At 43.5% G+C, this 13,827-nt stretch overlaps 1 protein-coding gene across 8 annotated transcripts in view; it reads right to left on the bottom strand.

Moving 5' to 3' along the window:
- The window catches only part of ZDHHC3 (zinc finger DHHC-type containing 3), a 60,529-nt gene that overhangs the window by 43,179 nt on the left and 3,523 nt on the right, over positions 1-13,827 (bottom strand). The gene's annotated exons all lie outside the window — the stretch shown is intronic.

Raw genomic sequence — 13,827 nt, 5'->3', positions numbered from 1 at the left:
CCAGAAACTTGGTGTTGTCTTGTCATCAAGGAGGTTTGACAAAATTACTCCCAAAGTGAGTTGTGATTACCTATCTGCAACCCCTATGTGCAAAGCCACCTAATCACCTTGTTCATTTAAAACATGAGTTCTCTTCCCTGATTCTGAGAGTCAATTTAGCCTTCTTGAAACAGGGCCTTCACATGACAGATAATAAAAAGGGAGCCTCTAAAGGGTAAATGCCTTGCCCAAGGTCAGCCAGAGCAGAAGCAGGCAACACAGCCTGCCAATTTACGTTTTTTTTTTTTTTGAGACCAGGTGGGGTCTCACTCTGTCACTCAGGCTGGAGTGCAGTGGCACCACCTTAGGTCAATGCAGCCTCGACCTCCCACCTCGGGCTCAAGCGATCCTCCCACTTCAACCTCCCAAGTACCTAGAACTACAGGCATGCACCACCACACCTGGCTAATTTTTATATTTTTTTGTAGACATGGGGTTTCACCATGTTGCCTAGGCTGATCTCAAACTCCTGAGCTCAAGTTATCCACCCACCTAGGCCTACCAAAGTGCTGGGATTACAGGCGTGAGCCACGGCACCCAGCCCAGCCTGGCAATTTAGAGGTGGCACTAGAACCTAGGTCTCCTTGGTCATTAGAGATCTACTGGGTAGACAGTGCCTCAATAGATATGTTCAAATTTTGACTTAAAAGGCAAGGAGAGGCAGAGAGAAGGGGAGAGAGTTCAAAGATGTTTTCCTACCACCTGGCTGAGGGGTGCTTCATGTGCCTTTGTTTCCTCACCTGTGAAAACACCTACATTCCAGCCCTGGCCACCTCCTCCCAGGATTGCTGGTATGAAGGTTGAGGGAACTGGTGGAGAAGCTTATGATGAATGATACAGATCATAACACTCTGTACACCTCACAGGTTATGGGAGGAAATGTGTTTCTCTAGCAAACACATCCATTCCTTCAGAAACAAGTGCTGAGCAAAGCACCCTTTCTCTCTAGAAGCTGCAATTCAAGTCTCTGGAGACAGCAACGAAATAACCAAGAATCAATGACTAATATCTATCCACAGCATGTGCTGCAAGTCACAGAAAGCATAGATTTCCCTTCTCTTCTTCTTTATCTTATTCTCTTTGGCCTGTTGCATCACCAACCAGGTTTCTCAGTTAGAAACTGTGATGGCTCAAGCTCCCCACCAGATGTAAGTGCCGTGGAAAACCCACCCATAGCACAGGCTACAACACAGGCAAGAAATACCTCTGTCTTTTGAGAACTCAACTACACATCAGAAGAAATCACTCAAAAGCAGCACTGGCCATGTGTGCTTCCTGAAGACTATGGCTCTGACGGGCAAAGGCAGGCTTTCGGTATTGTTATGAACAGTAAGGACATGTCCAAAAAGCTAGGAGGGCAGACCAGTAACCACTATTCAAAATGACAGACATTCTAGAGTAGAAAGTTGCACAGACTAATAATGAAGAATAAGGACAGGGCCACTCCTCCCAAGATGGCAGAGAACTAACGGCTGAAAGGCAGCTAAATATGCTATTACGTATTTGCCCAAAGGAATATCGACTCAACAAATACAGTCACTATCACTGTGTTAGGGAACAAGAAGTCATGACACATAGAGACAGAATAACCATCTCGGCCAGGCACAGTGGCTCACGCCTGTAATCCCAGCACTTTGGGAGGCCAAGGCAGGTGGATCATGAGGTCAGGAGATTGAGACCATCCTGGCTAACACGGTGAAACCCCATCTCTACTGAAAATACAAAAAATTAGCTGGGCATGGTGGCGGGCACCTGTAGTCCCAGCTACTCGGGAGGCTGAGGCAGGAGAATGGCGTGAACCCGGGAGGCGGAGCTTGCAGTGAGCTGAGATCGCGCCACTGCACTCCAGCCTGGGCAACAGTGGGAGACTCTGTCTTAAAATAAATAAATAACCATTTCAAGTAGAGTAAAAGTCTTGGTTCCTGGTGGTCCATCAACCAAAATTTTCTAACAGAGCAATCCTGTGCTCTCCAGAGGACAGTGGCAATGCAGTCCTGCCAGAGACAACTTAAATGCATTAAAAGATGCAGGCCCACCTTCTGAAGCACCAAACAGGACAGCAGAAGATCAGAGATCAGGGATGTCTGGGACCTGACCTGCGCCCAGCAAATTCTAAAATTACAAACTCTGTTCAAGGAAAACCAAAGAAAAGAAAAGCTGATATCGCACAATGATTCAAAAGCTGATTGAAGCTCTACATTTTGACAACCTCCAGTTGCAAGCATTCTTTTGGTTTTTCCTACTGCCATACAGATTTATATTTATATCACCTGTGTTCTCACAATTACTATTTAAGCTCAAAAACAATAATGTTTTGTTGGACCACAGCCATGTCATTCGATTATAAATTGTCTCTGGCTGCTTTTGTATTACAATGGCAAGAGTTGAATAGCTGTAACCCACAAGCCCTAGACATTTACTCTCTGGCTCTTTATAGAAAAGTTTGCTGATGCCTGGTTCCAAGCAGTTGTTGGCTATCAAATAAATAACAGATCCTGCTTCCCTGGCAGAACAGCTTGGTGTGATAGAGATCGTCAGTTACAACTCACTGTCCCATCCACATCTATGACGGCAAAACCTCTTGTCATCTGCAGCCTGGGGGCCACTTCCCCATAACCTGTATACTCTATCAAACTGTTCTTTATCATAAACGGTATAGTTTTCATAAATGGATGATCACTGAAAATAAATTTTAGAGCAATTCTCCTTAGATACTTCCAGTGATTAAATTATATTCACAGAATATTCAGAGTGGTTGCATTCTAGCCTTTGACAATTCCTCATTCTTGATTGTATTTATGACAATGATTTGATTAAACAAGAGTTATGTTCCATGTGCACGGTTTTGTTGAGGAATAAGCCCTTCCACATAAGTAACTTCCCAGATAAATGTGACTTGTTTCCAAGCAGAAACACACTTTAACTATTTGGAGGGTTAAGATGGAAATCTTAAAACAGAAAGGGAGAGAGGGAGGGAGGGAAGGAAGGAAGGAAGGAAGGAAGGAGGAGGAGGGGAGGGGAGGGGAGGGGAGGGGAGGGGAGGGGAGGGGAGGGGAGGGGAGGGAGGGGAGGGGAGGGGAGGGGAAGGGAGGGGAGGGGAGGGGAGAGGGAGGGGAGGGGTATTATAGCTGTTTGTGCCTTAAGCACAATAATCAACCATTTCTTCTGGAATGATTTATTTAGAGTTATTACCAGGAACATCACCTACTAGAGTGTGTTAGGTAATGATGTCCTCAGGGCTACTGAAATTCACCGGGTCTCGGCTTCACATCAACTGGCTTGCTCAGACTGTTATAATTGCCATTCTGGCATCTCTGTATATGATCCTTTGTCTTCCTCCTCCATTCCTGCCTACTCATTTCTGCGTCTACGGTCACCAATCATCCCCACATATCCTCTATTTACTACTGTTAATTGACTGTGGGCAAGAAAAGCAAATAAACTAAGTCTTGTTAGATTTATTTGCAAAAGGGTAGTCATTTTGGGTAATAGGCCTTCAGGGAACAACTGCTAAGCTCTTCACCATATAGTCCTTGAGGGGAGGAGGCCCTCCCTTATTAGCCCAGTGGCTGGCACAGAGTAGCCACTTAATACATGTGTTGATTAAATGAATGCATGAGCTTTGTGATCCCGGGCCCACCTCTTAGAGGCACTGTCTGCTTACTTTCAGGACTGTGACCATATTCTGCACGGTGGAGAGTGTGTCAAGTAGGACCATGAGGTAAGTGGACTGTCTCTTACTCAAGTAACCAGAATGTTCTATCCTCAAACAATGTGGGACCAAAGAGTGTACAGAGGAGCTCCGTTTTCCCATGACCCTCACTGGTGAGCAAGAACCTGTGATCTAGGAAAGGACCAAGCCAAAGGTGTACCTGGTAGGGCCAGACACCAGGTCCTGACCTGAAGGGCACATTCCACACTTAGAGTTTCAAAATATCCCAATTGAAACCAAGAAAGGCATACTGCTATAAAAAGGTTGCTTAACGCCCAGAAAGTGAGGAGCGCCTCTGCCCGGCTGCCCTGTCTGGGAAGTGAGGAGCGCCTCTGCCCGGCTGCCTCATCTGGGATGTGAGGAGGCTCTGCCGGCTGCCCTGTCTGGGAAGTGAGGAGCGCCTCTGCCCGGCTGCCTCATCTGGGATGTGAGGAGCGTCTCTGCCCGGCCACCCCAAGTGAGGAGCGCCTCTGCCCGGCTGCCTCATCTGGGACGTGAGGAGCGTCTCTGCCCGGCCACCCCATCTGGGAAGTGAGGAGCGCCTCTGCCCGGCCACCCCGTCTGGGATGTGAGGAGCGCCTATGCCCGGCCGCCACCCCAACTGGGATGTGAGGAGCGCCTCTGCCTGGCCGCTGTGCAACCTTCCAAGTGTGAAGTGACAGCCTTCGTTGTAGAATGAATGAAGACAGTGGCACTGATTATATAACACCTTGGCAGCTATCTCAAATCGTTGATGGTGGAGGTATTGGAATTACAGAAGAAAGCAAACACACAAATTTGACTAAAGGCGATTTTGTGACTTCTTTCCATTGGCCCTGGCAAACCAAGGTTATTCTGGATGGAAATAGCCTTGAAAAGGTGATATATATATATATATGAACGTATCTGATTTTTTTTCCCCGTATAATTCTTACTTTGTGCATTTGATATTCAGTTGTGTTTGTAATCACGGAAAAATAAAAGCATATATTTTCTTTAAAAAAAAAGCAAACAAACAACAACAACAAAAACCTTTGTGGGATTATAGTATGTTTTTATATTTTATTTAAATTGGCTTATTTATTTAGAGACAGAATTTCTGGGCTCAAGTGACCTCCTGCCTCAGCCTACCAAGTCACTAGGACTACAGGTGTGTACCACCACACTCAGCTAATTTTTCAAACATTTTAATTTTTTAAATTTTTGTGGAGACAGAGTCTCACTATGTTGCCTGGCTGGTCTTGACCTCCTGGCCTCAAGCAATTTGTCTGCTTTGATCTCCCAAACTGATGGGACTATAAGTTCGAGCCACTGTGCGCTCACTTGACATACTTATTTGAATTGAAGTATTTAATAGTATTTTGTTGGTGTTTGGAAATTTGAATTTTCAAAATAATTACATTTTCCTTTAAGGTGTGGCAGAATGTGTCTTGACTCTTGGGTTTGAGAAGATGAGTCAAGGAAGCCTTGGAATAAAAGTGAGTGTTATTCTGGCATAGTTACTAAATGAGCTAATATAACCCAAAAGTTGAAAGGTGATACTTATATGTATACGTAGATCTTGGTATTTTAGAATAGTGAAGAATCTTAGAAATAATTTTGTTCAAACTGTTTATTTTACCAATGATGAAACTGGTGTTCAAAGATATGAGATTATTGAATTTGAAGTTGATGTATCTATTTAATTTGAAAGCCATTCACTTATTCATTTTTTTGATAAATGAATTACATTCAATAAATGAAATTCTTCCAACAACAACAACAAAAAGGCAAGGGGGGCTGGGTGGGCCTGGCAGGAAAATTGGTGGTACTAGTGGGGAAGGGGAGGGGCAGGATGACCAGGGCTGTGTGCATGTCTGTGGACACATGCAGGCTTTGTAGGAAAGAGAGGAGGTGATTGCAGATGAGGCTTTATAGGTAGGAGAAAGCTGTGTTTTAGAAAGCCTCTAAATTTCATAATGAGATGGGATTTCATCCTGAAAGGTACTGGTGAGCCATACAGTTTCTAAGGAAAGTTGTGCAGGAATAGTACTCATGCTGTGGCAAGGCCACTCTAGAAGTGACAGGCAAGACAGATGAGAGGTCTGAGTCCAGAGGCCAACAAGTCCAGGGAGGTATGAGGGCAACAGGTCTGAGTCTCATTTTGGTGGTATTAGGTTTTCCGTTCCTCTAAGTGGCTAATAGTTTTCCAAGGAAGATCTAGAACAATGATCATTTTGTAATTTGAATTATAGTAATCTATATTGAAGTTTTTTGGCTAAGGGTTTTATAGCATTAAAAAGAGTTAGTGCCTCCATATATTAGTATTCTATGTTCAAAGTAATTATTCTTTTCACCTGATAGAAGGGTTCACTGAAGCCCAGAAAGGCAAAGGAACTAAGCCTGGGGAGGGGCGGGGGTAAGGAAGTCACAGGAGAAACGGATCCACAGGCCCAGAGGTGTTCTGGAGCTCCCTAGTGCCAGCAATCCTGATAAGATGTGGTGTCAAAATGATGATCTGAGCTCTGTGGGGGGCAGTGTTTGGGAAGTCAAAGAAAATCAGCTAGTATTCCTTCACAGAGTTCTAGAAACCAAAACCAAGAAATGCCAGAAATTAGTGCTATTCTAAAAGCAACAACAAAAACTGCTTCTGGTCCAGAGAATTGCCTCCAGATCCATATATGACACACGTGCTTCATTATACCTAATCATAAGTGTGCTCTTCCACTAACTCACACTGACAGACACAAATATATTCAGTGAAGTGGAGTTGGGGCTCCATGAGCCCCAGAGACTGGGTTGCTGGGGCAGCCTTGAGGTACACCACTTATGCCTGAATCCCCATGCTGTCTCTCCATGGTAGGCAGCTCAGAGGGTTTGAACATGGTGGTGCTAATGCCAAGCTCTCAGGCCCCATCCCACTGTGGCACTTCATCGGGTTGGCCAGGATGAACTGGCCTGGCCAAGTGTTGACTGCTAGTGATGGGCAGAATCCGGCTACATCATTTGCTGAGTGAGGGGCAAATCCCTACAAATCTTTATCATGTGGCAAAAAAACCCAAAACAAAACCCTGACCCACAGTCCATGCTTTATGGACAGGGTCAAAGCATGATTGTCACATCAAACATAAAAGTTCTCTACTGAATGTATAGAGTCCCAAAATGCCACTGTTCTCAGTCCAGCAAGTGTCCCAAGGACCCCCATCCTCTCAGATTGCCAACAAGTCCTGTTCGCCTGCTTTCATAAGACAAGATCCTACACTAAAGTCATGGAGTAGTTCAGCCAGATCTAAAACCAAATCTTTGGAAGCACCTCAAAGTACTTTGTGAGGATTACTTTTCTAAAACACCACATCCACCCACATTCTCACATCCACATGAACATTCATGCACTCGTGAACAGCATACATCTTGAGATGGTATAAAGTAGCATCAACAAAGGGCAATTAACAGGCTCAACCATTGGAGCCTGTATGAAATAGTTGTATACAGACTGGTTTAACAAACTCGAAATCAGGTGCAATGATCTCCCCTTGGCTTAGAGATAAGGATTATCTATATACTTAAAACAAAAATTGAGGGATTAAACTTTCTGGCTCCCTACAAGTAGGAACTATAAAATTGAAACTCAATTTCACCAGCTTCTTAGCAGATGTCATGAACATCAGCAAAATAGTAGAAACTCTAAAACAGGATGCTTTTGGCTTAAGCCAAAATTTGTTTCAAGTAAATATGTGACATTTTAATAAATCTAGTTTTACGCTAGACTGCTGTTGAGGGCTGGTCTGGTATCCTCTTGAACTTGTCCTAAACACTGAATTCCCACCTAAACTAATTCTTACCGCAGTTAATTAGTTCAGTCTACCCTTAAACAATCATTTAAAATGTCCACCGAAAGAGGGTAGCATCTTTTCTGATATGTCTATAACTCTCAGCTGAAATTTACTCTAATCAATATAACATTAACCTTCTATGGTTTAAATTGTACAGTCTTAACAACGTGGTGTTTGTTTCTTTTAGAACTTCTCACATTTTAGAGTGATAGTCTTAAAGTATTCACAAGCCAGCCCTGCAACCTCAAAGATCAAATAGATGATCTTTGCCTTAGAAGCTTTAGTAACAAAACTGGTCAAGCAGAAAATCAATTCACCTGCATTACAATTACCTTAATTTGTGTAAGGATCCAAAAGGATTGTAAATTTTATGCCCACTTTTTAGATGAGTTTCAGAAAAACAAAGAATGAACCATGAATCACTATGTTTGAAATATTTCATTAAAAAACAGGATGAGTCACTAAACTTTTTCAAAAAGGTAAGGGTGTGGTATGAAGCCTAACAGAAGAAAGGTGCCTTATCTTCTGCAGCACACCCTGCTAGCCAAGGAAAAGTGTCCAGACAGGCAGAGCGAGCTGGCCTGTTTTATAAGATCTTTACTACCAAAAAGTCTACACTGTTTCTCTCTCTACAGCAGGGGTTGTCTCCCTCTGCCTGCCTTTTGTCTCTGTCATACTCAGCCTTCAAAAAAAACAAACGGAAAAAAAAAAGTAAAATATTGTACCTCCAAGCCAAATCTTACACATATTTCAGTTCATTGAGGAAACCAGGAAGTGGTCAGTAAACTGAAATTTCCTTCTTGCCTCATGACTGACCGCCTTTTTACAAAACCCATTCATGCACACACTGAGACTCCTACCAATGTCTTTCATTTCAGAAAACAGTCTGGGATTTGGATAGCTCATGGAGGCTGACAGTTCCTCTATTTACTATAACTATTTTATTACAATTGGCTATTTTACCAACTCCTGGCTTTACTAATCTACTAAAATAATATACACCCGAACCAGGTGGAGTGGTTCACATCTGCAATCCCAACCCTTTGGGAGGCTGAGGCAAGAGGATCACTGGAGCCCCGGAGTTAGAGACCAGCCTGGCCAACATAGTGAGACCTTGTTTTTATAAATTTTTTTTTAATTGGGGAAAAAAAAGACACACCCATGTATAGTGTGATATAATAAATGTTACAAACATTGGAGATCTGTAGATGACACCACTCATTTGGGTAACACGGTCTATTTCCCTTTTCATGGGTGTCGTTTATACATTGCAATGAACAGAAAAATTGAGACAAGTTTAAAACAAGACCACTTGTAAGAGTAACTGGTTAAAAAAAAATCAGAATTTTAGAGCTGGGAGAAATATTAAAGACCATGTGGTGGATTTTGGTCAAATTTTCCTGTTTTACAAATGTGAAAATTTAAGTCCTTTTGACATTTTGTCGAAAACTTATGTTTTAGGCAAAACATGCAGTACTGGCTACAGCAATGGAGATGAGCATCAGCATTAACTGAATGCCTATTATGCTTCAGGACTATGCAAAGCAGCTCGTTTTAATTCTTACAGCAACCCAGCATGGCAGCTTTTATTCGCCACCGCAGAAATGGAAAAAGTAAGGCTCAGAGGGGTTGGGGAATATTCCCAAGGTCGCATGGAGTGAGGTGGTGGTGCAGCCACGATTCAAAATGGCTCTGCTTGCCGTCACAGACTGCACTTTTTAGCACAGCACATGGATGTTTTTTTTTTTCCACCCAAAGTTGGAGTGAGAGAAATGCACAAGCAGGAAATAGGAGTTGTACTTCCTGCTCCCTTACACACATTTGAGGGACCTGAGAAGTTACTTCAACTTCAAGCTTTAGCATCTTCCTCTCTAAAGTGAGGGGGATGGACTAGGATCTCTAATCTCTGACTCTTTAAAAAAAACAAAAACAAAAACAAAAAACACTCAAGAAAGGCACTCTAAGCACACTTTCCTTTCACTAGCTTCTGGGCACCCACAATACCTATTCTTTAAAAAAAAAAAAAAAAAACCCAAGTCTGGGCATGGTGGCTCCCGCCTGTAAAGACACTTTGGGAGACCCACACAGACAGATGGCTTGAGCCCAGGAGTTTGAGACTAGCCTGGGCAATATAGCGAGACCTCATCTCTACAAAAATCTTAAACAATTAGCCGAGCATGACGGTGTGTGCTTATAGTCCCAGCTACTTGGGAAGCTGAGATGGGAGGATCGCCTGAGCCCAGAAGGTTGAGGCTGCAGTGAGATAAGATTGCACCACTGCACTCCAGCTTGGGTGACAGAGTGTGACCCTGTCAAACAAACAAACAAATGAATAAATAAAAATTGAGCATTCCTTCTACTATGAGCCCCTTCTGGCACCTGTCTCATTAATGGAGCATGACACTCATTGGGTTATCTCACAGACTTGGGCCCTCAAAAACACAGCTGTTTGTAAAGAGGCTGTGAGAACTACCCCCCCTGCTTCCAAATTGTGGTCCACTCTGTTTTACAGATGAGTAAGGAAGTGAAGCTCAAGGAGTCAGTGGGTCTTCACAGAGAGGTGGCTAACTTGTTTTCTAGGTCTAATGGATGGTAACTAATACAATCTGTTTAATTGCCACGCTGCCATCTCCCTGCATTAACTCCTCCTTGCAGGAAGTTTGTAAGCCAGCAGGAGCATCTTCATAAAGGCAACAATAAATGACTGCTCCAGCTACCCAATGAACACTTGTTGATGACGGTGATGCTCTCATAGTTTGTGAACCCCTTTGTAATCGAGTGCACGATCTCATTTGACAATGAACTGCCTTCTGGCCTCTGTGAGGGTAGGCTCCAGTTTTGCTTGATTGTTGCCAAAGTGTGGGATATGCTGAATGTAGGGTGGGGCCCTGATTCTTTCCTGACCCTTACTTAAGGTGTCACCCCTGCCTCCATCTGGGCACTGGGCTGCTTGCTACACATGCCTCTTCCTGCTTGATTCTCACATCTACTCTATTTTGCAGGTATAAATGCCCACTTCCCCATCCCGCTTTTAGAAACGAGAAAACTGAAGCATGCCTACATTCATACTTCCAGGAAGTGGTGGAGACAAGATATATTCCCAAAGTCTGCTCTTGCCCCAGGGCCTGCTTTTCACTACTTACTATTAACAATTAAATTTTGTCTAATAACTAGAAAATAAAAGGGGGAGGAGTATTGATGTTTCCATCAGTGACCTTGGGTTACTTACGGTTTGGCTATCTTGTCCACACATGGTTATGCAGAGGTGGCATTATCAGGTGGGCTGCATGCAGTGGTGCTCACAGGCCACAAGCCTGAACATAAGCATTTTGGGGTCTAAGGTGGAGCCCTGGCTGAATATCAGCCAACATTTAGAATACTGTCCTGCCCTAACCTACGAGGCAGGAAGGCCATGAAGCCTCAGCCAGAAGAGTCACCCTAGGATTGAATCCCTAAAATCTGCTTTGGCTGGGAAATACTTCCTGTGGTGCCAAGTAACAGATGCTGCTTTTTGTGAGAAAAAGCGCCTCCCCCTACGCTAGGCAGAGACCAATCAGCAAAGGTTTCCACCTGAGGATGTTGAGAATGGCACCTGGGCCCACACTGTGTCATGTGCAGCCACACAGCCACCGTGACATCACTTAGGCTAGGCCAGAGCTTGGGTGTTTTTAGGGACTAAAAGCAAAAGTGCTTAGAGAAATCCGAAAGACTAGCTAGGGAATGGAGAGAACCAGTTATTGCAACTGTACTAGGTACTAGGGCTCAAAAAGGGGAGCCATTTGACTTTCAGGAATCTGCTGGTATCACTTATTCCAGGCACTGTCAGTGGCAATGCAAGAGCAGAGCCCCGGGAGGAACCTGGGACCACAGAAAGAAGGCTGTAATGGGCTGTGAGAAAGAGAACACAGCCCCTGCTTACCTGCTGAGGGGCTCTCCAGCCATTCACTAGAGGGCTTTGGAAATAGATGGGAGGCTAGTGCTAAAGGGAATGAAGACTGAGCTTGGAATCAAGAGGCCAGAGTTTACTCCCAATCCTGCCACTTGCTAACCTCACAATCTCAGGCAAGACAGTTACCATTCTGGGCCTCAGTTTCCTCATTTGATAAAACAAAGGGGAAGATCACGCTGATTGCTAGGGGCCCTTGCAGGGCTGAGATTCTATGAGTCCTCTGTTCTCAGGGGCAAATTCAACGTTTTCTTTGTTAGTATCTTGGATTTTACATTTTTTTACCAAAAGCTTCCCTTAACCTCTTTTCCCGATTTGCTAATATTCAAAAAGAAGCCCACTAGTAACTATTTCTCTTAGCAATTTCCTGAGTATGTTTAGTTTTTTCAATCAAGTACAGCATAAAATTACGACTTCCTTTTGTTCATTTAATTCTTTTTCAGAGTGGAAAAAGCACTAGCAAAATATATCAAGTATAACAAAGTGGTAAATGAAAGAAGTCTTAAAAACCCCAAGTCAAACATGGCCATTTTTCAATATTCAAATATTTGCATATCCAGGATCCATTCTGAGTTTTAAAACCTGGCAAGATACTCACTTGAGGGCAAAATGAGACTTAGGTTAACTGACTTGTTCAAAGTCATAAATCAAGTTAATAGCAAAGCCCAAATCTTTGGACTAAGATGCCCAGAAGTCCTTCCACCATAGATTGTTATCTTCCTAACCAACCTGTCTTTCTAGATTCTCTGCTACTATTTCTTGGTTTAGAAACATACACTTCACATACTGAAGACTTTACTGCAACAGGACTGCGGCCAGAACTGTACTTGTCCCATTAGGCTCACCTTGCTAAGGTAAGAAAGTGATCTCATCCAAAGGCATTCCATCTCCACTGACCTTGAATAGGAAATACATATTCATATCTCGCCAAGAGTTCAAGCGCCAAGTCAATACATACTAGGAAGGCTATGGTTTGGAGGAGACTATGAAATGATGACATTTCCCATGCATTCCAAATGTGTTAGGATGTATGACTGAATTAAGTGGGACATGCACCTGGAGCCTTCTCACCTTCACGGTTGAAAGCCATGAATGAACTGGCCATTTGTCTCTGGAAATCTGCTTCCGAGGAGGAAGGCAAATGATTTTTTAAAATGTGAAACAGGAAGGAACTAAAGGCAGCATGGCATGAGCCTCATTTTTTCCCCTAGCAGGTCAATATTGCGACATCACCCCTCCACTTCTACTTGAGAGACTTTGTTACTTTCCATGGCTATCAGGGTGTGTGTGTTTAAATATTTCTACATTTGGTAATCAGGATCTGTGACCCCCTTTTCTCAAATATGCCCTAATGAGACATAGGAAACATGCTGTCACTCTCCCAAAATGAAACACACATGAAGACCGTATAACTTTTCCTCTAATTAAGAGTAAGCTTTACCTATGTATTACTAGCAATTTTTCTATCACTGTAATCCCAAGTTATAATGTCTAGAAGACAGATGAAGACCTGCTGACCAGACTATGACAGTATTCTTTACAGATATTCTTCATTTCTATCATTATTTTATTACTCATTTTATTATTTTTTAGCGATGGGGTCTATGTTGCCCAGGCTGGACTCAAACTCCAGGGCTTAAGGGATCCTCCTACCTCATTCTTTTAAGACAAGGTACATGCAGGACAAATGCAAAGTGTTTAAAAGAAACAGATCTATAGGGAAAACAGTAACTCACTTTGTACATTTCGAGGGTGTTGGGCTAATGGTGAAAATGCAAAGGAAAAGGCCTAAAACGTGGCCATGTCTGCTTAGGACTGGGAACAGAAGGTTTCCTACTGGGCTTTTAAGAGCTCTCTGCGGCTGGGCATGGTGGCTCATGCCCATAATCACAGCACTTTGGGAGGCCGAGGCAGGCAGATCTCTTGAGGCCAGGAGTTCGAGACCAGCCTGACCAACATGGTCAAACCCAGTCTCTACCAAAAATACAAAAATTAGCCGGGAGTAGTGGCACATACTTGTAATCCCAGCTACTCGGGAGGCTGAGGCACAAGAATCTCTTGAACCCAGGAGGCGGAGGTTGCGGTGAGGAGAGATCGTGCCACCGCACTCCAGCCTAGACAACAGAGCGAGACTCTGTCTCCAAAAAAGCTCTCTGCAACATCAGCACCACAGACTCAGCATTGCCCTGAAGCTCTTTTGTAACTGGCTTTTATTGGTTTAATTAACCAAGGCTGGGTGGGACAGAGTTACTCCATCTCTGTAATGTTATTGTTGCCAGCTTGTGGCTAGCAGCAGCTCTTTATGTTTTGTATTTGATACCTGGCCTGCACAATTAGCA

This window comes from Nomascus leucogenys, chromosome 4 (assembly GCF_006542625.1).
Source record: "Nomascus leucogenys isolate Asia chromosome 4, Asia_NLE_v1, whole genome shotgun sequence".
Lineage (NCBI taxonomy): Eukaryota > Metazoa > Chordata > Mammalia > Primates > Hylobatidae > Nomascus > Nomascus leucogenys.
The sequence above is the reverse complement of the archived record's forward strand: the minus strand, read 5'-3'. Positions and strand labels throughout refer to the sequence as shown.